General features: G+C 37.5%; 1 long non-coding RNA gene across 1 annotated transcript in view; it reads right to left on the reverse strand.

Moving 5' to 3' along the window:
• Nucleotides 1-27,613, reverse strand: part of LOC107180162 — a 364,692-nt gene that overhangs the window by 45,209 nt on the left and 291,870 nt on the right. The window contains exon 2 of the long non-coding RNA XR_006216483.1: nt 1,314-1,377. This is a non-coding gene — a long non-coding RNA (uncharacterized LOC107180162). The remainder of the gene's footprint in view (nt 1-1,313; nt 1,378-27,613) is intronic.

The raw sequence follows: 27,613 nt of genomic DNA on the forward strand, positions 1-27,613 counted from the left end.
TTTGCTAAATGCGCCCATCTGTGTAATCTCCGTATCAATAAAAATAGCAAACATTTCCACATCACTCCCAGAACATTCCCTTGTGCCTCTTTTCAGTCAATTCCTTTACCACCAGCCCCCAGCAATCTCTGTCAGTATAGGATTTCTGTCAGGATAGGATAGTGTTGCTTGATGTTGGACAGTCTATAAATGCAACCATATGGTATGTACTATTTTGTGTATACTTCTTTTATTAAAACCAATGTTTTCTAGTTGATCTAGTTTTTTTTTTATTTGTATCAGTAACTCATTATTTTTATTGCCGAGTTGTATTCCATTATATAGATATGTAATACAATTTGTTTATCCATTAACCTTTTGATGAATAAAGTTGCCTCACAGTGGTTTTTTAAGAATAATGCTGCTGTGAGCACTCACATACAAGTCATTGTGTGGTCATCTTCAGTAAGTGTGTCAGAGGACAATTGAAACAACATAAATGTCCATTAGTAGATGAATGGATAAAGAAGATATGGTATATGTATACAATGGAATATTACTTAGCCATAAAAAGAATGAAATCTTGACATCTACAACACCATGGGTGGACTTAGAGGGTATGAGACTAAGTAAAGTAAGTCAGACAGAGAAAGACAAATACCGTACGATTTCATTTATATGTACGATCTAAAAAACAACGCAAGTAACAAACACACAAACAAAAAGCAGAAACAGGCCCATCAGTGAAGAGAACAATGTGGTTGCCAGAAGACAGATGGATGGACGGAGGAGCAAAAAGAATTGAAAGGAATTGGGAGGTATGGACTTCCACTTATGGAATCAATAAGTCATGGTGGTAAAAGGTACATGACAGGGAATATAGCCAATGGTATTGTAATAGTTTGTGTGGTGACAGATGGTATATACAACCCGTGATGGGCATAACATATAGAGTTATTGAATCACTATGTTGTATACCGGAAACTAATGTAACATTCTGTGTCAACTATACTTCAAAAAATAAAAAATAAAATAAAATAAAATAAAATAAAATAAAATAAAATAAAATAAAATAAAATAAAATAAAATAAAATAAAATAAAATAAAATAAAATAAAATAAAATAAAATAAAAATAAAATAAAATAAAATAAAATAAAATACCTATGAGTGAAAGGAAGTTTGGAAGGAAATATTCAGATATCTTTCTGTTTTCAATTATTCAATTCAATTATTCTCCTTTCAGTTATATATGATTAATTAAAAATACCACTATTCAACACTCCTTCCTACAAAGGGGATATAATAGTTTATTAATAATAAACTTACATATTACCATTTCATGGGTGAAATAGCTTCTTCTCCATTCTCACTTTCGTGTTTTCTGTGCAGATTGATTCCTAAATGGAAAATATTATCTATGAGTATTCATAGTGATAAGTTACTTACAAAGAAGAAGTCAATATAAGTGAAAATAATAAAACCTCTATGATTGAGAAATGACATAATATTTATGCCATGCTGTGTTATTTCTGAACAAATAGGCAATGTGGGATCTTCATTCATGCAATATATCCCAAACTCATAACCACGTATTATGAGGTAAATTGTTACTTTTTATTAACTCATTGTATGAAAGTTAACATAAGAGTTCTTGAACGATAAATAAACATTAAAAATCTTAGTTTTAAATGAGGGGACAAAGGTTGTTTAAATATATCAACGACCTTATTTATTATGGTAACCAATAATGGAATGTAAGTTATAATTCTATAAATTTCAGATGACAAATGCTGTGGAAAAAACTGGCATTGTAAGAATATTCCAACACTTGTCTATAAATTAGGACCAGTAAAAATGTAGAATTTTTGAACATCTTTGCAGTGTGCATTATTTTTTATTTCATTTTAATTACTTTCCATTACTAGGGCAGGGAAGAAAACAATTACTGTCCACATCCTTACTCATTAAAGTGTTGGGTAGAAAAGAATCCAATAAACGTCTGCTTTTTTTCAATTGTCTTAGTCGTGAGAGGTTTTTCCAATTTGTGCTGTGGCATCTTTGAATAATTACAAACTCTATTCAACTGGGGAGATAGGTGAATTAAAAGAAAAGTAAAGAAAAATTTTGACTTATCATAGTTAAAATTTTAATATTTTTTTCTTAGAAAGGGATATTGGGGCGCCTGGGTGGCTCAGTCGGTTAAGCGTCCGACTTCAGCTCAGGTCACGATCTTGCAGTCCGTGAGCTCGAGCCCCGCGTCGGGCTCTGGGCTGATGGCTCAGAGCCTGGAGCCTGCTTCCGGTCTGTGTCTCCCTCTCTCTCTCCCCCTCCCCCGTTCATGCTCTGTCTCTCTCTGTCTCAAAAATAAATAAAATGTTATAAAAAAAAATTAAAAAAAAAAAAGGGATATTTATTAAACATCATTGAACTCCAAACAAAGGTAAATCAATAATAAATATTTCAAATGTGACTCACATCCTTCTATGAATATTTTGATTTTTCCTTCTACTCAGGAGAAAATAAATCTCTAAAGGTTACATTTGTTCAAACTCCCAAATATGTTACTAGATCTTGAGTCTATACTGTTTCATATCTTGCGGTTGTTATTAACTCTTTTTATGTTGTCTAAATTGTTCTCATAAAGAAGTGACATTCCTAAGTATCTTATTCCTTTGGTCTAGGCATACTACCCCTCAAATCTTTTGTCAAAAAAATATCATTTTGAAAACAAGAAGAAAGAAAAGAAAATCCAGTCAGAGAAAGACAGATATCATATGCCTTCATGCATATGTGGAATTAGAGAAACTTAACAGAAGACCACAGGGGAAGGGAAGAAAAAATCAGTTACAGACAGAGAGGAAGGCAAACCATAAGAGACTCTTAAATACAGAAAACAAACTGAGGGTAGATGGGGGTGGAGGGATGGGGGGGATGGAAAAAATGGGTGATGGGCATTGAGGAGGACACACATTGGGAAGAGCACTGGGTGTTGTATGTAAGTGATGAATCATGGAAATCTACTCTGAAGCCAAGACTACAATGTTTGTTAGCTAACTTGACAATAAATTATAAAATAAAATAAAATAAAAATAATAAGTACAAAAATAAAAACTGTTTGGGTAAAAAAAAAAAAAGAAAAGAAAATCCTGATACCCACAGCTAATTAGGAAGTCACAATAAACTTCACTCAGAAATATCTCACATGAAAATCTCACACATGCAATTCCTAAAGAGTATTTTGGGAGACATGCACAATGTCCTGAAACTATTACAATCTGCAAAAAATAGAAAGAATAACTTGTTTTTTTTTTTAAATTAAATGAAAGGAAATGCTTTGGCTGATGTTAGGGAAATGAAAGAAGTATTTTGTCATTGCGACTCAGGTCTTTTTAGAAGTCAACATTACCTTTTTCTAGTGGAAGAAATACTGGGGGTTACATTTACCAAGAACTTAACTGTCCACTCTTATTAGCATAAACCTAGTGTATCCATCTGAAAGGATATTCCTAAGAACGTCAAATTTACAAAGTTTAAACAAGTCTTAGTGATTTTTACTACACAGATGAAAATTTTAGTAGTTTAGTCAGGACAGAAATTAAACTCAGGGGTATAGAGTTAAGATAATTATATGTGAACTAAAAATTTATAAAAGTATAAAAACAGCCTGTTATTTCTAGTTCTATGGCTGAAGAAAGTTCCCCTTTCCTCCGCTTCTTCAAATCTCACCACCAACAAAAACCAACTAATAGACAAAAGAAAACATTCCATCATAAGGGAAACAAGAAAACTGTCATGGCTCAAAGAAGACATTTTTGACATCACTTAAATGCTGTTAAATGATAATCAAAATGAGAGATCAGGGACAATGTACAGATTTTACCATAGTTGAGATGGCATACAAAATTATGATGATTAATTAAGAGATCCAGAGTTGTCTAGAAAGTTGGAAAAAAAATCCCTGCAGAGATCCAGTTTGAGATCTCAAAAAGGTGGATAAAGACCCAAAAAGAAAAAAAAGAAAAAGAAAAAGAAAAAAAAGAAGTGTATACGAAAATGTCAAAAACAAAAGAGAGGCAGTAGATTCCTTTAGATTCCTCTCAATCTTCTAGCCACTACGTGCCCAGTTTGACCCCACATGATTTCCATTAACAGCAATTCAATTCAAAGATAAGTAATATCATCCAAGAAGTTCACATACCATAGCATCACACGATCCCAATATAACATAGAATTTATTTAGGAAAATTTTATAAGCAGAGAAATAGTGGGGTGAGTATAGTCCTCCATACTTTCATTTTTCTGTAATATAGGATGGACAAAAATGCTCCGTATGCATCAAAGCCAAACTGCTAGGATACAGGTCTGGCTAGGTCAGCCTGTGGGATATGCAACTAAGGACTCCAAGAGTGAGCCCAATACATTGTTGCCTATTTACAGGTAAGCCTAACCTGAGGAATTGGGAACACCTGGTTTCTCTAAACCAAGGAAACGTTCTCCGAAGGGGACCAGGTAGTATACATTTTATATGGAAATATGGGCCATATATTCTCTGTGTAGCTACTCTACTCTGCTACAGCAATACAAAAGCAGCCATGGATAGTATATAAAAAAAAAAAATGAGCACGGCTGTGTTACAATAAACTTTACTTATGGACACTGAAATTTGAATTGCATTTAACTTTCATGTTTCATAAATTATTCTTCTTTGGATTTTTCCATCCATATAAAAATGCAAAACAATTCTTAGCTCACATGCCATTCAAAAACAGGAAGCAGGCTGGATGTGGCCCTCAGGTTGTAGCACTTACTGATCCCTACACAAAGCAACAAGAAATATATCAAATGATGTGTAGGCCCTGGAACAATGCTAGGGAATACGAATACCAAAGTTTAGAATATGCAAACCAAGAGCTCTGGAAACAATCTTACATACCAGGAACACTGACATTAGCTAAATAAATACCTTGGCTCTCAGCAGAACAGTTCAGTCCACTGAACCACCTCTCAACTAAGCTACCCAAAGGGGGAAGGCCACTGGGGCCAGGTAGTTGTATCTTTCATTAAGTAACCACAAAAGCTCTAACAGAAAAGCCACACATTAAAGCATGCTTTTTATAGAAGATTGGAAGCATTAAAAAAGGCCAAGTGAAGAAAAGACATTATAAAAAGAATTACCCAAAGAAACATAGGTAATGTCAGAATCAGAAATGATAGGTAGTATAATCACTTTAATTTTTAAAATGGCACAAGATTTACAAATGTTCAAATAAGGGAATACAAAAGACAGAAAGGGTTGGAAATTCCTAGTTCTTAGGGAAAAAAATGGAAATGAACAATAAAAATATGATGGTTCTGAAAGTCATGTTAAGACCATAATATAAAAATGAACATAACTGAAAACAAAGTCAAAAGTGCAGTGGATAGGCCGAAGTAAATCACATAAATACAACATCAGAAAACACAACATGAATGTAACTATGGAGAAACATGGATACAACGGATGATACTAAAGTACAGATGCTCCCTGACTTCACAATGGTTTGACTTATAATTTTTTGAATTTACGATGGTGTGAAAGTGATACGCATTCAGTAGAAACTGTGCTTCAAATTTTGAATTTTGATTGTTTCCCAGGCTAGCAATAACTGGTATGATATTCTCTTATGATGCGAGGCAGAGGGAGAGAGCCACAGCTCCCAGCCAGCCATGTGATCAAGAAGGTAAACAACAAATACCCTTATAACCATTCTGTACCCATAGAGCCATTCTGTTTTTCTACCTTTAGCACAGTCTTTAACAAATTACGTGTGATATTCGAACTTTAATACAAAATAAGTTTATGTTAAATAATTCTGCTCCACTGTGGTCTATCGTAAGTGTTCTGAGCAAGTTTAAGGTAGAGTAGGCTAAGCTATGATGTTTGGTAGTTGTATTAAATGCATTTTCAATTTAACAGTATGTTCACCTCACAATGCGTTTATCAGTATGTAATCCTATCATAAGTCAAGGAAAATCTGTATATATAATTTGTGTTCCTGAGAACAGCAAACAGCACAACATTTAAGTAAGTACACAGTTAAACTGTACTGAAATATGGCAGGCTTGAATCTGAGTCCCACAGTGTTCCCAGGAAAAATGGATACAGAGGGATTGATAAAAATGTATGAATTCTGGTAAATTCCTCTGTCTTTAAGGATAAAGAAGAGGGGTGCCTAGGTGGCTTAGTCGATTAAGTGTCTGACTTTGGCTCAAGGTTCATGAGTTCTAGCCCCACATTGGGCTCTCTGCTGACAGCTCAGAGCCTGGAGCCGGCTTCAGATTCTGTGTCTCCTTCCCTCTCTGCCTTACTCTCTCTCTCTCTCTCTCTCTCTCTCTCTCTTAAAAATAAGTAAATATTAAAGAAAATTTTTTTAATCCCATAAAAATAAAGGGAGAATCACATAGGTACACATGAATGAATGAAAGAGTAAGTATCATTCAAAGGGGATGTCAGGTAGTCTTTCGAGGTCTCCAAAGAAATATTCGGTTCCAGAAAAAGTATACAAATATCATTTCTAAGAAACATTGTTTTCCCAAATTTATATGCAGGAAGTTATCCTTTATGTTTAAAATTAAAGACAGAGCTTCTCACTCTTGCATAGTAAAATTTAGCCAAACAAGAAACAACACAAAATAAAGAGCTGAGGAAAATGGAAACTAGAGAAAAAGAATGGTTAGTGAGAGTTGAATACATTTATGCCAACACTAAAGATTAAAAAACTAATTTTAATTATATAATCTAATGTAAATGTTATACTTGTTAGAAATGTTAAAATGATAATATAATTAAAAGTGGAAAAAAGAGAAGCTAAAAGGGCAAATGTGGGAGGAAGTATGAGTGATATTTTCCTCATATTTCTTAGCAGGGAGTCAAATATTTTTCAAGCTTGAAATATATTGTTCAAAATAACTCTTTTTAGACATGCAAGTATCAAAATATTACTTATCAAGTACAATTTCTCGGTATTACTGAGTGTGTTCCATGAAAGGGAGGAAGTAAATAATGAAAAAAAGAGATTACAAGACCAAGAAACAAGAGATGTGGAACGGATAGCTGTCAGATGTGACCATTCAATCCTTCAAAATCCCATCTTCCTAGAGGCACAGCTGAGAACACTCGCTTCTGTAGCCAGGATCCAGCAGGCAGTAGCTTTCACAGGAAGCTTCACTTCCAAGGCAAGAAATGTAACAAACCCAGCTTTGTTTAATTTTGTTGTTGTCGTTTGTTTGTGGGGTTTGTTTTAGTTTTCTTCTGGAATGGGTGGTCAAATATGTTGAGATTGTAGTAATACTTGTCAAATAACATTTCCAACATCTCAGATAAGACTGACAGAAGTGGTGGCAGTGACGTCTTAAGACCTTTGATACGGTTCTGCATATTACACGTTGAATATGAGTCACAAACGTAGTCCTCCGGCTCTCCCACTTGCTGTGTAAGCTACACAATATTTTTTACTAAACTGGACACTTTCACTAAAAATAAGAGACCCTAGGGGCACCTAGGTGGCTCAGTCGGTTAAGCGACAGACTCTCGATCTCCACTCGTGTCATGATCTCGCGGTTCGTGGGTTCAGGCCCCACATCGGGCACTGCATTGACAGTGTGGGGCCTGCTTGGGATTCCCAGTCTCCCTCTCTCTTTGCCCCTCACACGTTTACGCTTTCTCTCTCTCTCTCTCAAAAAATAAATTTAAAAAAACTAAAAATTTTTTAAATAAAAATAATGGACCTAAATTTTGTTATTCTCAACTTAAAAGCTATCTATTTCTTCAGTTAAAGTCAAATAATATTAAGCTTAATTTTAAGTGATGATGCTATGACTCTGTCTTAAACTATTCCTATGTTTTATACAGCTCATGTGTGAACAAAGGGAGATGAAGTTGATGGTCACCAAGACTAATTGTTGAGTGATGGGTGGTGAGATCTGCAGTAATATTTGTTTTCTTGTCTGGAACTTTCCATTTTGCTTCACTTTTTTTTCTTCTTCTTTTTCTTTTTTTTGTTAAACAGTGATATGTGAATTTTTTTTTTTTTAATGTTTATTTATTTTTGAGAGAGAGAGAGAGACAGAGTGTGAGCTGGGGAGCGGCAGAGAGAGAGGGAGACATAGAATCTGAAGCAGGCTCCAGGCTCTGAGCTGTCAGCAGAGAGCCCGACATGGGGCTCGAACCCATGAACCATGAGATCATGACCTGAGCCGAAGTCAGACGCTTAACCAACTGAGCCACCCAGGCACCCCCACTTTTTTTTTCCTTTTAAATATATGAGTGGGTATTTTTTTAAAGGCCATAAAATAATTATACTAAAAACTGGTATAATAAGTGGCTTCATTCAAAATATCACAGATTTAAGGAAAATTTTCCCTGTGTAGGCAACTGATATGTAAGTGTACATTGGTGTGTTTATGAATGTGTTTGTGTGCATGTATTATTTAAGGATTGCTGGGAACTGTGTAGGCAACTGATATGTAAGTGTACATTGGTGTGTTTATGAATGTGTTTGTGTGCATGTATTATTTAAGGATCGCTGGGAACTGTGTAGGCAACTGATATGTAAGTGTACATTGGTGTGTTTATGAATGTGTTTGTGTGCCTGTATTATTTAAGGATCGTTGGGAACTAGCCCAGTATTTAATTTTTTTTTCTATTCTTTATTATGTATTCATACCTCATTTGTTACCTGAAAATAATTGAGAAATGTAGAGGCCAGAATTTCATAAAACTATGACTAATTACAACAAAAATTAATACCTCTGTATACATACGTAGTTGTATAGGACATAGATGCCATTTCAGAAAGAAAATAAGACAATTTAACATTCATTGTTAGAATGTGCCAAAGCCTTCCTCTTCACACAAAAAATGAGAAATAAGAGAAAATACATACACTTATTTTCTTTTCAGATCCACAAAGTCATGAATATCTACAGAAGCTGATCTCCTGTAGTAATATGCAATGCTAAGTGCTCCATAGCCGGGAACAACCTGAAAGAGATTGCACTCTACATAATTATGCAAATAGATTTTTTAAGAAAAAGAAAAAAGCAGAAATGACAATATGCTAATATGGCAGCAGCATTGAATACGATGAGGATTATTAAAATACGAAGTGTTTGTTCATGCCCATAGCCTTTTTTCACTTAATATTTTTTCCTGGCACACATATCTCCAAAGGAAATATTCAAGAAAGAAAGCCCTCAAATCATAATTACCATAATTATACTTTTTCATCTTAAAATCCTCTCCACACCCCTAGAATAAATATTATATGTGGTATATAGTATCATAATTAAAGTAAATGTTCAAAGAAATGATGCTTTCATTGCTGTTTGCTACATATTCTATCTAATGAGCCAGAACTACACGGTGTATATGCGTGGTATGCATCTATTTGTTATTATTATTAGCATGGTGGCTTTGACTAATCTTAATTAAAAATCTGCATAAAATGTTTCTATCCCATTGTATGGAATACACCAGAAATATACAACAAAAATTAATATTGGAAGTGGTGAATAATTTAGACTACTTGACAGAGAAATGTTTTAAAAGAAAGCTTTCAAATGGAGATAAGCCTTGTAAAAGAACATCAGAGATTAGCAGTAGCAGGCAAGCTCTTTGCTCAGCTGTGTGAATGTATTGTTTAATTATGGATCAAGTTTAGTCTTTAGCTCCTTGACCACTGTGGATTATTCCTTCCATTTTCTTCTATGGGATCATGCTGAGCCGGGTGATACATAGATAAAAACCTGATGTTATTCACTACACTATATTCTCTAAAGAACATCAGAAACGGGCGAGAGGTAGGGGAAGGGGGTGCAGAGAGGCCTTTAAAAGGCTTTGATTTTGAGTAAAAAGAGAAATTCAATTCTTATTATTCTAAAACAAAATAAAACTCACTCAGAGCAAAAGGTTTAAGAACCAAAGATAACATTCTTTTGTGGGGTTAAGTCTATTAAAAAAAAAAGTGATCAAAATACACAAATGAAATTGTTCTTTTGCTGCCAACATTCACAGTTCAAAAAAATAGCTGAATATGGTATCTGTATAATGGTAACTAAGCGGCAAATCACCCCTACGTCTCTGAAATAGCGAGTGGTAATGAAAAGGGGAAGTGGGAAGTTATTTCTGTATTTTCGTCTTTTCAGAATGGCATGACCAAAATAACAGCCAGCTTCTTCTTCGACAAAGCAAAAATATTTTATTTCTGAACTTCAGAATCTGTTTTTAAATAATAATAAGTGAATGATGATTATCTACCCTTTTTCTTCTTCCAGAAGGAGGCAATCTTACATGACTGAAGGATATTTAACATGGGAGCGAGGAAATCTGGGTGTTACCTCCCACTTTGCCACTAACTAGCTATGTCTGCTGGTCAATTTCTTGGGGTTTCCATTCCACACCTATAGAATGAAGTGCTTAACTAAGGTACCGGGGAAACCAAAAATATCACAATTCTAAGATTGCCTGTACTTGTTTGCAATTCATTTCCCATTCTCTTAACCTTTAGGCCTCTCACTTCATTAAAAGTGCTCTTGAGAAAGACACACAATAACGTCCCCATTGCTAGATACAATAATCCATTCTCAGTCCTTGTCACCTGACAGGTCTCTATTCTCTTTCCACCTGTAAAGCTGTAAATTCTATTTTCATTATAGCAGCCAGGATGATCTTTCTCCTCCTCCTTCCTCTTTCTTTTCTTCTTCCTGTACTTCTTTCACAATTTCTAACATTTTTTTTCCCTAAACTTTTTGTATTATTTTCAACCAGCCCTCTATAGATAGGGCCTTTCCCACTGAGGGAATCTGAGTCAGGTCAAATGGAGATGAATCCTTTCAAATGAGCATTTGCAGAGGGCTATCAGGTAAGTCAAAGATAACAATTCTGTAGTGATAGGGATTTCAGTGCAGCTCCACAGCAATTCTGTCCCTCCAGTGGCTGCTAGACCCTGGTTTTCACAGCTTTCACGGCTGCAAGGCTAATAATTTTCAAGGCTTCCATGCAGCTGGGAAGAAGGATACAAGGCATATCCATACACACACCATTATCATCCTGTTCATACCAAGATTCACTCAACCATTTTTCTTGAATAAATGTTCTTTGACTGTTAACAGGGTTTTGGTTAATTTGAAGAGCTCAGGAAAACGTTGACCTGGGCCATTTTGCACTATTGTTGGTGCTTTTATGGAGCAAAGGATTTTCAGAGGTTCTTAATTTGCCTTTTGGAAGTGCTTCCCTACAACTAATTTTTAGGGAGTTGGTCCCCCCAAACCTGATTTTAGCTCAGGTTTTCCAGATTGCTGAAATGCTGCAGAGAACGCCAAGCAGAAAAAAAAAATAACAAAAGAAGCACACCTTGATGCATCCTATTCAAGCAAGTGAAACATCAAAGATAAACTCCTAAATGAAGCCAGAGAGAAAAAAAGAAACTTTACAAAAAGCAACATTTTTCATCAGAAACTATGGTTGACCCGTAAACAACATGGAGTAGGGGTGCCCACCCCCCCAACATACAGTCACTGATCCACAGACAACTTCCGACTCCCCAAAAGCTTAACTACCAAAAGCCAAATGACTGGAAGCCTCAGTGATAACATAAACAGTGGATTAACACATATTTTGTATGTTACAGGTGTTATATACTGCATTCTTATTTTTTTTTTAATGTTTATTTATTTTTGAAGGAGAGAGAGAGAGACAGAGCATGAACGGGGGAGGGGCAGAGAGAGAGGGAGACACAGAATCCGAAGCAGGCTCCAGGCTCCGAGCCGTCAGCACAGAGCCCGACGCGGGGCTCGAACTCACAAACCGCGAGATCATGACCTGAGCTGAAGTCGGACGCTTAACCGACTGAGCCACCCAGGTGCCCCTATATACTGTATTCTTATAATAAAATAAGAGGGAAGAAAATGTTATTAAGAAAATTATAAGGGAGAGAAAATGCATTTGTAGTACTTTGCATGTAAGTAGATACACACAGCTCAAACCCACATGGTTTAAGGGGCAGCTATATACTAGCCAGAAGATGACCTTGACCACATCTTTAAGGCAGGAAAAAAATCAAAAAGGTCATCTTTGCATTCTAGTCCCAGTGAAAATACCTGAAACACAAAGGCTAAATAAAATGCCATCGAATATGCCATCACTTATGAATTTTTTCACAGCCTTTTTTCAAAAAAGTAAATTCTTTATTTTTACATACAGTCACCAAATAGTTGTAAAACAAAATACAGAGAAATCCTATGTATCCTTTAGCAAATTTCTCCGAATGGTAACATTCTGCCAAACTCTACTACCAGTGAGATACAGACATGATACGGTCAACATTTAAAAAGCTACATTTCCAAAAGGATTCCTTATAATTCTATTCATAGCCACAGCCACCTCTTCCCACCATCCCTAACCCCGACAACAATTTATTCTCCATTTCTATCATTTTGTCATTGCAAGAATGTTACATCAATGGAATCAAAACACCTTCCAAGATGGACTCTTTAAACTGAGCACAATTACCTCAAAATTCATCCAAGTTGTTTCATATCAATAGCTTTTTCTTTTCTTTTCTTTTTTTTTTTTAATTACCGGGTAACATTTCATGCTATAGATGCATCATAGTTAATTTAACCAATCATCTGTTGAAAGACATCTGGGCTGTTTTCAGTAGGGGCTATTTTGAATAAAGCTGTTAAGAGCATTTGTCTACAGGTTTTGGTGCAAGCACAGATTTCACTTCTCTGTGACAAATGCCCAAGAGAATGGCTGCTGCTGCATTGTATGGGAGTTCCAAGTATAATATTACAGGCAACATCAAACTGTTTTCCAGATGGATTACAATCTTACATTTCCACTGACATTGTACGACTGACCTAGTTTCTCTAAATTTTACCAACATTTAGGGTTGCCATTATATTTTATTTTTGCCATTGTCCTATTCTGTTTGGTCAAGTGGAGGGATGAGCTGGGTCACTAGGTTAAGGGTTGGGATCTCCAGGATCTTCGTTTGTTGGGTGGTGAATGGGAGGTCATGAAACACCTTGCCATTATGCGTTTCCTCCAGTTCTGGAGTCTTTAATCAGTTCTCCCTCCTCTTGTCTATATGAGGTTCCTACTGAGGCTGTAAGAAACTACTGGAAATATGGTGGACTACAGTAACACAAATTTATTTTCCTATAGTTCTGCAGGTCAGACGCCCAAAACTGTGTTTCATTTGGCTAAAATCCAAGTGTAGGCTGGGCTGGTTCCTTCTGGAAGCTCTCGGGGAGACTGCCTTTTCCAGTTTCCAGGGGCTGCCTGTATTCCTTGGCTTGTGGCCCCTTTCTCCATATTCAAAGCCAGTAGCACACTATCTTCAAACTCTCTCTGCTTCCATCATGAGATAGCCGTCCTTTCCTAACTCTGACCCTCAGGCCTTACTCTTAGGAGGATCCTTGTAAGGGACCCTTCTAGATAATCCAGGACAATCTCCTCATCTCCGAATCTGTCATTTAATCCCATCTGTAAAATCCCTTCTGCCATGCAAGGTAACATTCGGATCACATAATTCAGCCTACCATACTACTTTTCAGAGTTGTCTGGTTGTCTCTTATATTCTTTCTAGGGTATGTTGTTGACTTAGCGGGAAGGGAGGAGAAAGAGACAAGTGTTATTGGCTCAAGGTTTGTGTCCCTCTTAAATTCATATGCTGACATCCTAACCTCCAATGTGATGATATTAGGAGGTGGAGATTTTGAAGTGATTAAGTTAAGTAATGAAGTTATCAGGGCTCTGTCCTCTTGAATGAGATTTATACTCTTATAAAAGAGACCCCAGAGAGCTCCCTCACCCCTCTTTACCATGTGGGGACACAGGAAGAAGATGGCCATCTGCCACCTGGAAGAGTGAGGGTCCTCACCAGAATCTGAATATGCTGGCACCCTGATCTCCAACTTGGACCCTCCAGAACTGTGAGAAATAAATTTCTGTAGTTTATAAACCACCCAGTCTACTACGCTTCGTTATAGCAGTCTGAATTAAGACAACAAATATAGGCCATCTTGTTCGGACTAGCAGTATACTATTATTTTTGTCTCTAGCTTTGTGTCATATTCAAATTTTATAAGTGCCCTTTTCTGTTTGTTTTTAATTCAAATCATCGATCAAAATACTGAACAAGACAAGGCCAAAGACAAGGCTATAGAGTCCTATAGCCATGTTTAGGAATGTCTCATTTTGGTCCTATCGGAATATGGTTGGGATTATGAATCCATTGTTTGCATCATCACCAAGTTTACCCTTCTCCATCTTTCCTTTAAGTGTATAAAAGAAATTTTGTAGGATGCTCTACTGAAATCACAATGATGATAACGTTTCTTTCACGAATAGATTAGTGAACCCTCTAAATGAATTGTGCTCGTTTTTAGTACACTTTCCTTATTTAGTAGACTCTAAACATCATTTTTTAATTGAAATCACGCCAGGTTCTCTACCTCATAAGATGTTATAGAATTATGGCAGAAATACTCCTATCACTGCTCTGATATACTCCAAATCCATCTCTTTCCCTTTTTCAAACTTTGGATTAGAACACTCTGACTGCATCTTTGAAACCTCTATACTTGGATCCCGACCATTGTTAATGACAGTTCTAACATCAGATTTGCAGAGCCTTGCCTCTTGGGATGTCATTCTTCTTGGTCTGTAGAGAGATGTTATTGAGAAATAAGCAAGTCCCTTAATTTGGCATTTCATGTCGGTATTGAAATCTCTCCTATAAAACTCCCATTTATTCTCTGACCTTTCCATTTTCAAAATCACTGTTACCACCAGAGCACTTCAGCCACCCATCTCCTCGCATGGGTGTTATACTCAATAGGTGACCGTCACTGTGCTCGGTGCGGGGCGCGCAAAGGCGAAAACATCGATTATCTAGTAACGCTTCAGTCATCTGTTAGCAGTGGACCACTTCCAGCAGTGATCCTATCCCTTCTCTGTTCACAGGGTTCCTGGACATGGCTTCCACAGCCTTTTCTTATCCTTAGCAGTTCCTCAGGCTTCCATAACCCTGGCCTCTAACCTCCTGATCCTGCTCTTGTAAGTCCACGCAGCTCTTTTATTTTCATTCCTTGCTATGTGCCCCTCTTTCTACCTCTTCCACATGTTCTTTTATAATCCCTGCTCTTGGGAAACCTTCTTGGGCAGCTAAATCAGTTCCCTGAGAAATACTTTCTTCTCCATTTGAATGGAGACTGTACAAACTGAAGTTCATTTTCCTACCACACTCCTTGGACAACATTCCCTTTTAAGGCTCACACGAAAGACAAATCTGATTTTTTTTTTTTAAGTGCTTTTGAAATCTGTTTTTTAAATACCTTAGTCCCATGTCTGGTTACAGTCAGTGTTTATTTCCACTTAATCACTTCCCATCATGAATACTTTCTTGCTTTTTGATCAGAATTAGCTTCACGGAAGCAGCATCTTAATTTCTTCATTTGTCTTAAGAAACGTAAAAAGAATACTTTAGGTGCTCCTTCTTCAGCACAATTAGATTCCCAGATGGTTGAAACTTATGACTTTACCTTAATAGGTTTTCCCTTTCTTCTGCTGTTTATAGTAAAAATCATGTTTAAGGACAATCTTGATTATTTTCTCAAAATGCCTTTCCTAAACAAAGACATTGAAACCATTCTTCCACCAGTTCCTTCCCTAAATATTATAAAATTTCCACAAATACAAAGAGCCATGTCTTTTTTTTCTTTTTTCTTTTTTTTTTTTTTTTTTTTGGCTCCACTTACAACAAACCAGCTGTCTACAGAGCTATCAGCAGGGTTTATTTTTCTTGGCCTACATGCAAACCTCTAGTTATTAATATGGGTGTGAGTTCTCCTTGCTGACAATTTAAGATAAAGTAAATTGGAAGTGACATAAAGGAGCGTGTGTGTGTTAATGTGCGTCACTGAGGTTCTTTCCTGACATCCTGAAAGGTCTCCTCTGGATGGCCTGCACCAGCAGCCACCGCAAGTAACCTCATGCTATTAAAGGGTGGGCATTCTCATTGATTTGTAAAAGTGACAGATGCAGCCTGTGATTGTAAATTAGCAATGTGAAGTTAGTCCCGAGAGATCCCCAGGCAGGCTCCCCCAACTTCCCATCTCCCAGCAATTATTTGGCTATTTCTCAAGCTTTTTAACATTTCCTCCGACCTGCTGCAGTGAGTCCTTTGGGGTTTGGCTTATCTTTTTTTCCTCCCTTTTTCTCCTTACTTTATAGTCCTTCGAACCAAAATAGTTTAACCATGGAAAATTATCTCAACGTTATAATTGTTCATATTTTCACCTTCTGGATCTCTGGATGATAATATTGTTTTTGGACACTGTCCACATCATAGTGCTTCACAAACTTCGCTGTGCATAGAAATCACCTAGAGTGCTTATTAAAAATGCAGATTTCTAAGCCCCCTGCCCAGAGATTGTGATTCAGCAGGTCTGGCAGGCAGCCTGTGGTTGTCTATTTACTGTGCTCTCCAGGTGACCTTTATGCAGGTGGTCTGCGGACTGCCTTTGAGAAGCCTAAGATTTAATCCTTAATCTCTTCTCAAGCTGAAATTATGTGTTTCTTTCTATTTTTAACTAGTTTATATTTTCCGTAGGCAATGCTTTTACGAGCGAAGACCGTGGTTCTGCAGGGTTGAAATGAACTCTTCTGAGACCTGAAGCATTCTACAGCGTCACAGGGAGGAGACAAGGGCGCAGGAGGCATGGGCGCTGGGCACAGCCTCTGCACTTCATGCGCTCTCATATTATGTCTATGGGGGGCTTGTTTAGAAGGCACCTAAGCCCACCCTTGACAAGAGCAACATTTCACTCTTGAGAGATTCGTCGTGGAGACATTTTGTATCAAATTAGATACTACCTCTACGGAGCCACATTTTTTAAAAAAGAGCATGTTCTTATAAAATATTGAAACACCATTAAATTTATAAGGCAACTAATGCTATAGCACCTTAATCAAAAGCAAAATACCACATGATGAAATGTCATGACTTCAAAATGCGTAGGAACAAACTTTGGCCCAGACTAAATGTCAGCAGTAAAATACTTGGTAATGAAATGAGCAAGACCAAAGGTCAGGCTTCCATAAAAATCCCATTCTAGCTCCAGCTTCGTTTTAAATCATTGCAGATTATGTACGGTAAGCTGTCTATATTTCCAAGTGAGATGTCCTTCCCATGAACTTCAGGCTGGGTATTGCTCAGGAGAGTGGAAGGTTCCAGCCTAGGAAGCTGTACTTTGCAGTGCTTTTCCCCTTCCTCTGCTTTTCAAGTTGTAGAAGCCTGTCTTGGTGACTTCTTTTTATGTATTTATTATATATTGTATTATATTGTATTGTATTATATTATATTATATTATATTATATTATATTATATTATATTATATTTACTTATTTGAATTTATATATTTTATTTATTTATTTTTCAAGGTTTATTTATTTATTTTGAGAGAGAGGCCTGAGCAGGGGAAGGGCAGAAAGAATCTCAAGCAGGCTTCACACTGTCAGCACAGAGCCCGACATGGAACTTGATCCCATGAACCCTGAGATCATGACCTGAGCTGAAATCAAGTCATATGCTTAACCAACTGAGCCACCCAGGTGTCCCCAGATCTCTTTTAGATGAGCCTGTAATATTCTATAGAATAAATGAGTGATTTATGGCCTCCCACATCCTGGTTTGACACAGAACATCTCACCTTATACTCTGTTGTAGATAAAATGTAACTGTTTTTTAGTATTCTTTTTTACCCTCAAGAATGCCCAAATTATGGTCAATCAGTAAAAGTCTTAAGGTAAATGATCAAGTTAGATCATGATGTCGTTTTGCTTGGAATCATCTACTGCTGTGATTCTCCACCTGAACATGGATCAGAATCACTTAGAGTACTTATTAAAACAAAGTGAGGAGCCCCATCTCCAGAAATTTTGATGTGGGTAGGACCCGAGAATTCACATTTCTTATAATTCCCAGATGATGCTTGTGCTGCTGGTCCAGGGACCATACTGTAAGGACCAATGACCTACTGGCCTTTCATTTTACTCACAGTAAAAGCCAAAATCCTTAAAACGGCCTAAAAACTCAGATGATCTGGCTGACAGCTACCTTTTGGACATTCCACTTGCTAATCTACTTTCTCCCTCCCAGCCACACCGTCATCCCTGCTGCAGCAGGAATAAGCAGGCAGTCCCTCCTGCCTGGAGGGGTCTACCAGCTCCTTCTATGGTCTATTTCCTCAACTCCAGTAAGTATTTATTCGTGCTCTCAGTAAAGTTCCCGGGACCACCCTCATCAAAATTACAACCCAACGGCCCAGCTCTTTTAGCTTACTCAAATGTTCCTCTTTTTTTTTTTTTTTATTTAAAAAAATTTTTTTTTTTAATTTTAGAGAGAGAGACAGAGCATGTGCACGTGAGGTGGAGAAGGGCAAGAGGGGAGGGAGGGAGGGACGAGAGAGAGAGAGAGAGAGAGAGAGAGAGAGAGAGAGAGAGAATCTTAAGCAGGCTCTATATAGCACAGAATCCAACACAGGTCTCAATCCCATGACCCCGGGATCATGACCTGAGCCAAAATCAAGAGTAGGACGTTCAGGGGCACCTGGGTGACTCGGTCAGTTAAGTGTCCGACTTTGGCTCAGGTAATGATCTCATGGTTCGTGGGTTTGAGCCCCACGTCAGGCTCTGTGCTGACAGCTCACAGCCTGGAGCCTGCTTCAGATTCTATGTCTCCCTCTCCCTCTGCCCTTCTCTCACTCGTACTGTCTTTCTCTCTCTCTCAAAAATAAATACATGTTAAAAATAAATAAATAAACATTTTTTAAAAATCTGAAAAAATAACAGTGGGACGTTCAACCGACTGAGCCACCCAGGCACCCTCAAGTTTTTTTTGTTTTGTTTTGTTTTTTGTTTTTGTTCTTGTTTTTTCACAGAACGTAGCGATTTGTAACATTTCACTCCATTAACTGTCTACAATGCCACCTCAATGTAAGCTCTGCAAAGGAACATCCTCTGCTTTGTGTAATGATCTGGAACACCTTGATGAGAGCCTGGCATATGATAGGCATTTTAATACAGGTTCACGAAAGAAGGAATGCATCATCAGTTTTGGTTGTGCCTTTTTACATAAGTTAGTAAAGCATGTGACGGCTAGCAGACTACCACGGAATCCTAAGGTACTGTATACACATAGATAAATAGATGCATACAATTTTAGGATCAGAATTTAATGCTCAAACTTTGGACTTGTGACTGTCTCATGTCCAACCTTTTTACTCATCAAGTTTGTGAAGCGTTATGAAATCTCTGTGCTGTAAAATCTTTGTGCTGTTCAATTAGCACATAAATGTCACGCATCCTTAACTTTATTTGAACACATCTGTGGGTCAGTCCTTCTCCAACTATCTTCCTGGCTCTTTCACCTCTTACCACCACAGTTTCAAAAGTCCAACATTATCTGTTTCTATGGAAACTATTAGAAATGTAACAAGTGTGACACATAAGAAAAAGAGGTAATAGGAAGAATTGATCCAGAAGTGTCACCTGCATTATGCGCTGTTTCAAACCTCTGCAAGAAGTGATTTTACAAACAATACTCTTTCTGAAGGGCAGTTAGAAGGCTGGAAAGATCACTGTTTCATCTGAGTTAATGGTTCACAAGTTCATGATGAATTACACTCCATTCTCTTGCAAGATTCTTTGTCATCACTGTATTTTAAAAACCTGTCTTTTGGGGGCGCCTGGGTGGCGCAGTCGGTTAAGCGTCCGACTTCAGCCAGGTCACGATCTCGCGGTCCGTGAGTTCGAGCCCCGCGTCAGGCTCTGGCCTGATGGCTCGGAGCCTGGAGCCTGTTTCCGATTCTGTGTCTCCCTCTCTCTCTGCCCCTCCCCCGTTCATGCTCTGTCTCTCTCTGTCCCAAAAATAAATAAAAAAAAAAAGTTGAAAAAAAAAATTAAAAAACAAAAACAAAAACAAAAAAAAAACCTGTCTTTTGATTGTCTTCTAAATACCGCTTCCTTTTTATCTCAAAGTCTGTGCTGTGGTGGACGCCCTCATTATCCCACCATCACACCCAACCTGCCCTCAGCCGAAAAGTTAACCCTCCATTTCTGTCGCTCTCCTGTTGTATACCTACTTGTACAGCAGAAATTATGGGCTGGATTTTTTGAAACCAGTTAATTTGGCAACCCCTTTAAAGCATATCATTTTTCTATCCCTTCCATCAAAAACATGTCACTGGAGCTCCTCTTCATGTTTCAGAGGAAAGAAAATATTCTTGCGAGAAAGTGTATCCAATCAGAGAAAATAAGCTCAGTAATTACAGGCATATAGGCTTCCTAGAGGAAAGACACATTTTTTCTTTAATAGTTCAGCTGCTGTCATCAATTATTCAAAGCCCAATTTAGATGTTGTTGTTCTTTAAACTCTATGAAAAGAACAGCCCTGCCTTAGTTTAAAGCTAAGTTCTCTTTTCTGCTTATTATGGATCTTTGATAAGAAATACAATTGCTGAGAAGTCTGTTTTGCTTGCTGTTTGCTACGAGCATTGTGAAACCTTTCCTGAATGTAACTCACTATGTAATAGAGTAAGTTGTAAAACTTCCTAAATGTGGTCTGGTATGTAATAGAATAAGTGACTGTACATAAACTAACCAGAATTTCTCGCTTCTGTAAACCTGCTTGCTTAATACATTCTTCCCCCTTCCCCCTTCCCCTTTTTTTTCCTGAAACCTCCCCTATGCTGTTTGTCTCTGTCTATAAAAACGCTGTACCAACCCTGTTCGGGGCCTCTCAGCGTCACTGGCGACGAGTGCGCAGAGGTCCAGGTTCGAACCCGCAATAAATGACCCTTGCCGCTTGGCTTTGACTTACGACTCTGGTGGTCTCTTGCGGGAGGTTCACGACCTCGGGCATTACACTCTGCTGGTTAACCGATTTGGGATTAATGTGTTAGCACTGGCCATAAGCTACCTCACCCTGCATTCACTTGTAAACTGCTCTCTGCTCTGTGGAACCCAGTTCCCCTGGCTCTTAATTAACTACTCTGACCATCCTGTAAGGCTAAGCAGACTGATTAGCCCCACAAGTGGAGCGGCCAACACATTGATGGCTCATTTTTATTTGACACGGAGGTTTAGGGGTCTGGTTCAGGGGTCTCGGTGGTATTTTTTTTTTCTCCCAAACCCAGTTTGTAACAGAATGTTTTCTAAATGACTATTTCTCCTGGAAGAGTAGAAATACAAATATGTCAAAGCTGTCAAAACTGTTGACTCCTAAGATAATCACTCAATGGGAAGAAAGCACATTAAAAATAAAATGGAGAGAACCCAAGAAATTCAAGTGACCCATGGTCACTGCACTATTTTGTCACATTTCATGATTTCAGACCTGTAAAGACCTATGCAGGATCTCTGAATTGTCCTGGGTGCCTATCTCTAAAAACTTCCTTATTGTGCCTTTTTTTTTTTTTTTTTTTTTTTTCCTCAGCTTGGAAGCTGTCTGTTGTCTTACCTTAGCCATTCCCTACAGTCGCTTTGCTACATTCCCAAAGGGCAAACAAATTATTTGACTATACTAATACTTTCTAATTTTTCCATCCACCACTAAAAGGAATTATTTTAACACATTTTAGAGGCCAGAACAGTGCCTAACACTATATACTGCACAATAAATTTTCAGTGAGTGGATAAAGAGTTCTTTACATCTTTGTTCTCTCTTTGAAGTTCCTTGTGACAATAGAGCAAATTGAGTATGACTTTTGGGAATAAACCAGAAAAAATAATTAAGTTACTTCAATATCAATTATCGTGTGATTCTACATAATGCTGACTTGTTGTGGCGGTATAAAATTATTTATTTCAGTGATCCTTCTGATCAAAACAATCTTGTCAAAGAAATCATGAAGAAAACAAATTACAGGGAATTAAACCAAGTCCCTTCTGTCCAGATGTTTTCTGTAACATGTCCAGAGACATCACTCTATATTTTCCAGAGCAATTTGGGACTCACTGGCCTTCACTCTCTGAAAAGGTCAGCACGTCTATGGGTTTTCAGTCCCCTTTCATCCTCTGTCTGGCTTCATTTACCAACATTCTTCTTTGAGTCTTTCATGGTCTTATACGAGTCCTTGACTGTTTTGGGGGGTGCTGGCAATAAAGAGGTATTTACTACGTGGGAAGATGCGGGTGATTTGTTAGAAATTAAAACATCTTTGAGAGTTTGAGGAGAAAAAAAATGATATGTCTCTTTCTCTCCCTTTATTTGCTCCTTCCACCAACCAGGGTGATATCCTGTCCTGGGAACAAAGGACTGCTTTGTGCTCATCTGATTATTTTTTGTTTCTTATCTCCATGTTTGAGATTCACCAAGTAATTGTAGGGTAGTTTTGTTCAGAAGATTATCATTACTGTATCTTCAATTCAAGACTCCAAAATTTTCTTCAAAACATGACTAAGGTCAACTTTAGTCTTACGATCGGTCTTTCTAAAAGACCATTAGAACATTAATGACATGTTGAGAAAACACACATTTTCTGTCGATAAGCCTCCCAAAGAAGCACATGAGTATCCAAACTTCTGTGCTTATTGAGAGGCTAAGAGAAAAGTTACCAGGTGTACTCACAACTGCAAAGAAAAGATCTCCCCCCCCCTCCCTCCCCCCCCCCCCCCCCCCTGCCCCAGCCCCGCGCCATTCCTGAAACCAGCCAGGGCACGCCCGGTCCTAGTCTGACATAAAGGCGGGAACCAATCAAGTTTTGCTGAATGGTTTGAAATAAAGGTGGGAACCAATCAAGTTCTGCTGAGCGTTCAAATTTAAATGTCAGCCTATAACAACTCTGTAACCTCAAAAAAATCCCTAACTTGTTTGTGCCTGTCTATAAAAGAAGCTGTAAGATCCTTGCTCGGGGCCTCTTGCGTCACCGGCGACGAGTGCGCGGAGGACCGGGTTCGAACCTGCAATAAACGACCCTTGCCGCTTGGCTTTGGCTCTGGACTCTGGTGGTTTGTTTTCGGGGGGGTCTCTCAAATCGGGGCATATCACTTATCACTTCTAAGAGTTTTACTCTTTCCCTTGTTAAACCAATAAAAGCCATGAAAGCTAAGGTCTTTGGTTTTTGGATTTTTTTTTAATGACAGTTTGTCTAAGACAATAGATTTTGGTAAATCTATTGTCTTAGAATTTGGTAAATCTATTGTCTTAGAATTAAAGAATTAGAGCCCAACACATGTAAGTATTAACAAACTTTATAGAATTCCTGGATGGGTATCTTACTTCACTTTGTAAGTTAGTGCCCAGGAGCCAAACAACTCCTATATAAAGAACTAAGCAGACATAGAGGGTAATCTTAACACAATGATAGACACAGAATCAAAATTGATAGGAAATTGAGAGATGTACCACATCTACAGATAAACTCTGATCACTAATTATTATGTGGTTAATAAAACAAGAATTCTGTTCTTCTCGCTATTTTAAAAAATAAAATCCCCTTAATCTATGCACTGCTTAACTCTAGCTATTTTTAACTCAAATGGCTCAATATCAACTACATATGTTGTAGCATTATTCTTAGCTCTCCATATGAACTAATTAATTTGATCCTTAAAATACCATATGAGATATACATGTAGCCTTTTAAAGATAAGAAAACTTAGTCACAAAGACTATAAATAAGTTGCCCAAGATCACACTGAACCGTGACCCAAACCCAGGCAGGCCTGATCTAGAGTATGTGATCCTAACCCCTACACCTCCCTTAACCATCAGTAGTGAATATAGTAGTCTCACATTATCATTATAACAAGTTACCCACAAGTTAGGTGGCTTAAGCAATATCGGTTAATTGTCTTACAGTTCTAGAGATCAGAAGTTCAAAATGGCTTTCACTGGCTAAAATCATGATATTGGCAAGTCTGCGTTCCTTTGTGGCTCGAGAGGAGAAGCTGGTTCCTTGCCTTTTTCAGCTTCAAATGGTCATGTGCCTTCTTTGGGTTGTTGGCCCGTTCCTGTATCTTCAAAGTCTGCAGGGTAGCACCTTTAAGAATCTTTCTCTGTTTCAGTCATCATACCAGCTTCTTCTATAACTGATTCTCTTTCCTCCCTTAGAAGAGGGAGGACCCTTTTAACTACATTGGGCCCACTCAGAAAATCCAGAAAAATCTCCCCATTACAAAATATTTCATTGAATCACAACTGAGAAGTCCCTAGTACCCTGCAATGTAACATATTCACAGGTTCTGGGGATTAGGACATGGACATCTTTGAGGGGGTATTATTCACTCTACAGTCACTGTGCATCACAATTAATGTTAAAGAGGAGAACTTGAATTGTATGTGGGAATGAGAAGTGATTGTTGTGACTTTTGATCCCATTCTCCAATACTTTTTCACATCTCAGTTATGAATCATTTCTCAAATTAGACTAAATTAGTACTATCCCTTTGTTTTAAACAGGAAAAAGAATTGCTTTGAGACCTTCCTAGCATGTGTATACTTCATGTTTATGACTGTTATTTTATTTTATTATTTTTTAATGTTTATTTATGAGAGACAGAGAGAGACAGAATGTGAGTGGGGGAGGGGCAGAGAGACAGGGAGACAGAATCTGAGGCAGGTTCCAGGCTCTGAGCTGTCAGCACAGAGCCCCACGTGGGTCCTGAACTCATGAGCTATGAGGTCATGACCTGAGCTAAAGTTGGCCGCCCAACCAACTGAGCCACCCACACACCCCTATGACTGCTATTTTAAACAGACTATTCTCGTCTGATTGCTGAGGCTAGGACTTCCAACACAATGTTGAACAACAGTGGTGAGAGTGGACATCCCTGTTCTGTTCCTGACCTTATGGGGAAAGCTCTCAGTTTTTCCCCATGAGAGATGATATCAGTTGTGGATCTTTCATATATGGCCTTTATGATCTTGAGGTATGTTCCTTCTATACCTACTTTCTTGAGGGTTTTTATCAAGAAAGGTGCTACATTTTGTCAAATGCTTTTTTAGCATCTATTGAAAGGATCATATGGTACTTATCCTTTCTTTTATTAATGTGATGTATCATGTTGGTTGAAGGGTAGATAGTGAACCAGCCAGGAATGCATCCCAGGAATAAATCCCACTTGATTGTGGTGAATAATTTTTTTAATGTATTGTTGGATTTGGTTTGCTAGTATCTTGTTGAGAATTTTTGCATCCACGTTCATCAGGGAGATTGGTCTGTAACTCTCCTTTTGAGTGAGGTCTTTGTCTGGTTTTTCAAATCAAGGTAATGCTGGCCTCATAGAATAAATTTGGAAGTTTTCCTTCCATTTCTATTTTTTGGAACAGCTTCAAAAGAAAATGTATTAACACTTCTTTAAATGTTTGGTAGAATTCCCCTGGGAAGCCATCTGGCCCTGGACTCTTGTTTGTTGGGATATTTTTGATTACTGATTCAATTTCTTTACTGTATGAATCTGTTCAAATTTTCTACTTTTTCCTGTTTCAGTTTCAGTAGTTTGTATGTTTCCAGGAGTTTGTCCATGTCCATGGTATATAACTTCTCCTAACATTCTCTTATTATTGTTTGCATTTCTGTGGTGTTGGTTGTTATCTCTCCTCTTTCATTCATGATTTTATTTATTTGGGTCCTTTCCTTTTTCTTTTTGATAAACCTGGCAAGGGGTTTATCAATTTTGTTAATTCTTTTAAAGAACTAGCTCCTGGATTCATTGATCTGTTCTGTTTATTTTGTATTTATTTTTTTATTTTGATACCATTGATTTCTGCTCTAACCTTTATTATTTCCCTTCTTCTGCTGATTCTGGGCTTTATTTGCTGCTCTTTTTCCAGCTCCTTTAGGTGGAAGCTAGGTTGTGTATTTGAGACCTTTCTTCCTTCTTTAGGAAGGCCTGGATTGCTATATACTTCCCTCTTCTGACTGTCTTTGCTGTATCCCAGAGGTTTCGGGTTGTCGTGTTTTCATTTTCATTGGCTTCCATGTACTTTGTAATTTCCTCTTCAATTGATTGGTTAACCCATTCATTCTTTAGTAGGATGCTCTTTAATTTCCAAGTGTTCTTGGTCTTTCCAAATTTTTTTCTTTTGGTTGATTTCAAGTATCATAGTGTTGTGGTCTGAAAATACGCACAGTACTTGTTGAGGGCTGATTTGCAACCCAGTATGTGATCTGTTCTAGAGAATGTTCCCTGTGCACTCAAGAAGAAAATGTATTCTGCTGCTTTAGCATGAAATGTTCTGAAGGTATCTGTTAGGTCTATCCGGTCCAGTGTGTCATTCAAAGCCATTGTTTGTTGATTTTCTCCTTAGATGATCTGTCCATTGCTATAAACGGGGTGTTGAAGTCCCCTACTATTATGGTATTATTATCAATGAGTGTCTTTGTGATTAATTGATTTATATATTTGGGTTCTATCGTGTTGGGGGCATAAGTATTTACAATGGTAGATCTTTTTGGTGAATAGACCCCTTAATTATGATATAATACCCTTCTTCATCTCTTGTTACAGTCTTTGTTTTAAAGTCTAGTTTGTCTGATATAAGCATGGCTAATCCAGCTTTCCTTTGACATCCATGAGCATGATAGATGCTAAAAAATGAAAGATATCCAAATCAGCAAGGAAGAAGTCAAACTTTCATCCTTCACAGACGACAAGATACTCTACATGTAAAACCCAAAAGGTTCCACCAAAAAACTGCTAGAAATGATGCATGAATTCAGCAAAGTCACAAAATATAAAATCAATGTGTAGAAATCAGTTGCATTTCTATACACCAATAATGAAGCAGCAGAAAGAGAAATCAAGGAATAAATCCCATTCACAACTGCACCAAAACCCATAAAATACCTAGGAATAAATCTAACCAAAGATGTGAAAAATCTATACACTGAAAACTATAGAAAACTTATGAAAGAAATTGAAGACAACACAAAAAATTGAAAAACATTCCATGCTCATGTATTGGAAGAACAAATATTGTTAAAATATTGACACTACCCAAAGCAATCTACAAATTCAATGCAATCCCTATCAAAATAACATCAGCATTCTTCACAGACATAGAACAAACAATCCTAAAATTTGTAGGGTATCGGAAAAAAAAAAAAAAAAAAACCCAAATAGCCAAAGGAATCCTGCAAAAGAACACCAAAGCTGGAGGCATCAGAATTCTGGACCTCAAGCTGTATTACAAAGCTATAATCATCAAGACAGCATGGTAGTGGCACAAAAACAGACACTTAGATCAATGGAACAGAATAGAGAATTCAGAAATGGACCCACAAACATATGGCCAACTAATCTTTGACAAAGCAGGAAAGAATATGAAATGGAAACAAGACAGTCTCTTCAGGAAATGGCGCAGGGAAAACTGGACAGCAACACGCAGAAGAATGAACCTGGACCACTTTCTTACACCATACACAAAAATAAACTCAAAATGGATGAAAAACTTGAATGTAAGGCAGGAAACCATCAAAATCCTAGAAGAGAAAACAGTCAACAATCTCTTTGACCTTGGCACAGCAAATTCTTTAAAATTCTTTTTTTAACGTTTATGTATTATTGAGAGACAGAGC

This window comes from Panthera tigris, chromosome A1 (assembly GCF_018350195.1).
Source record: "Panthera tigris isolate Pti1 chromosome A1, P.tigris_Pti1_mat1.1, whole genome shotgun sequence".
In the NCBI taxonomy this organism is placed as follows: domain Eukaryota; kingdom Metazoa; phylum Chordata; class Mammalia; order Carnivora; family Felidae; genus Panthera; species Panthera tigris.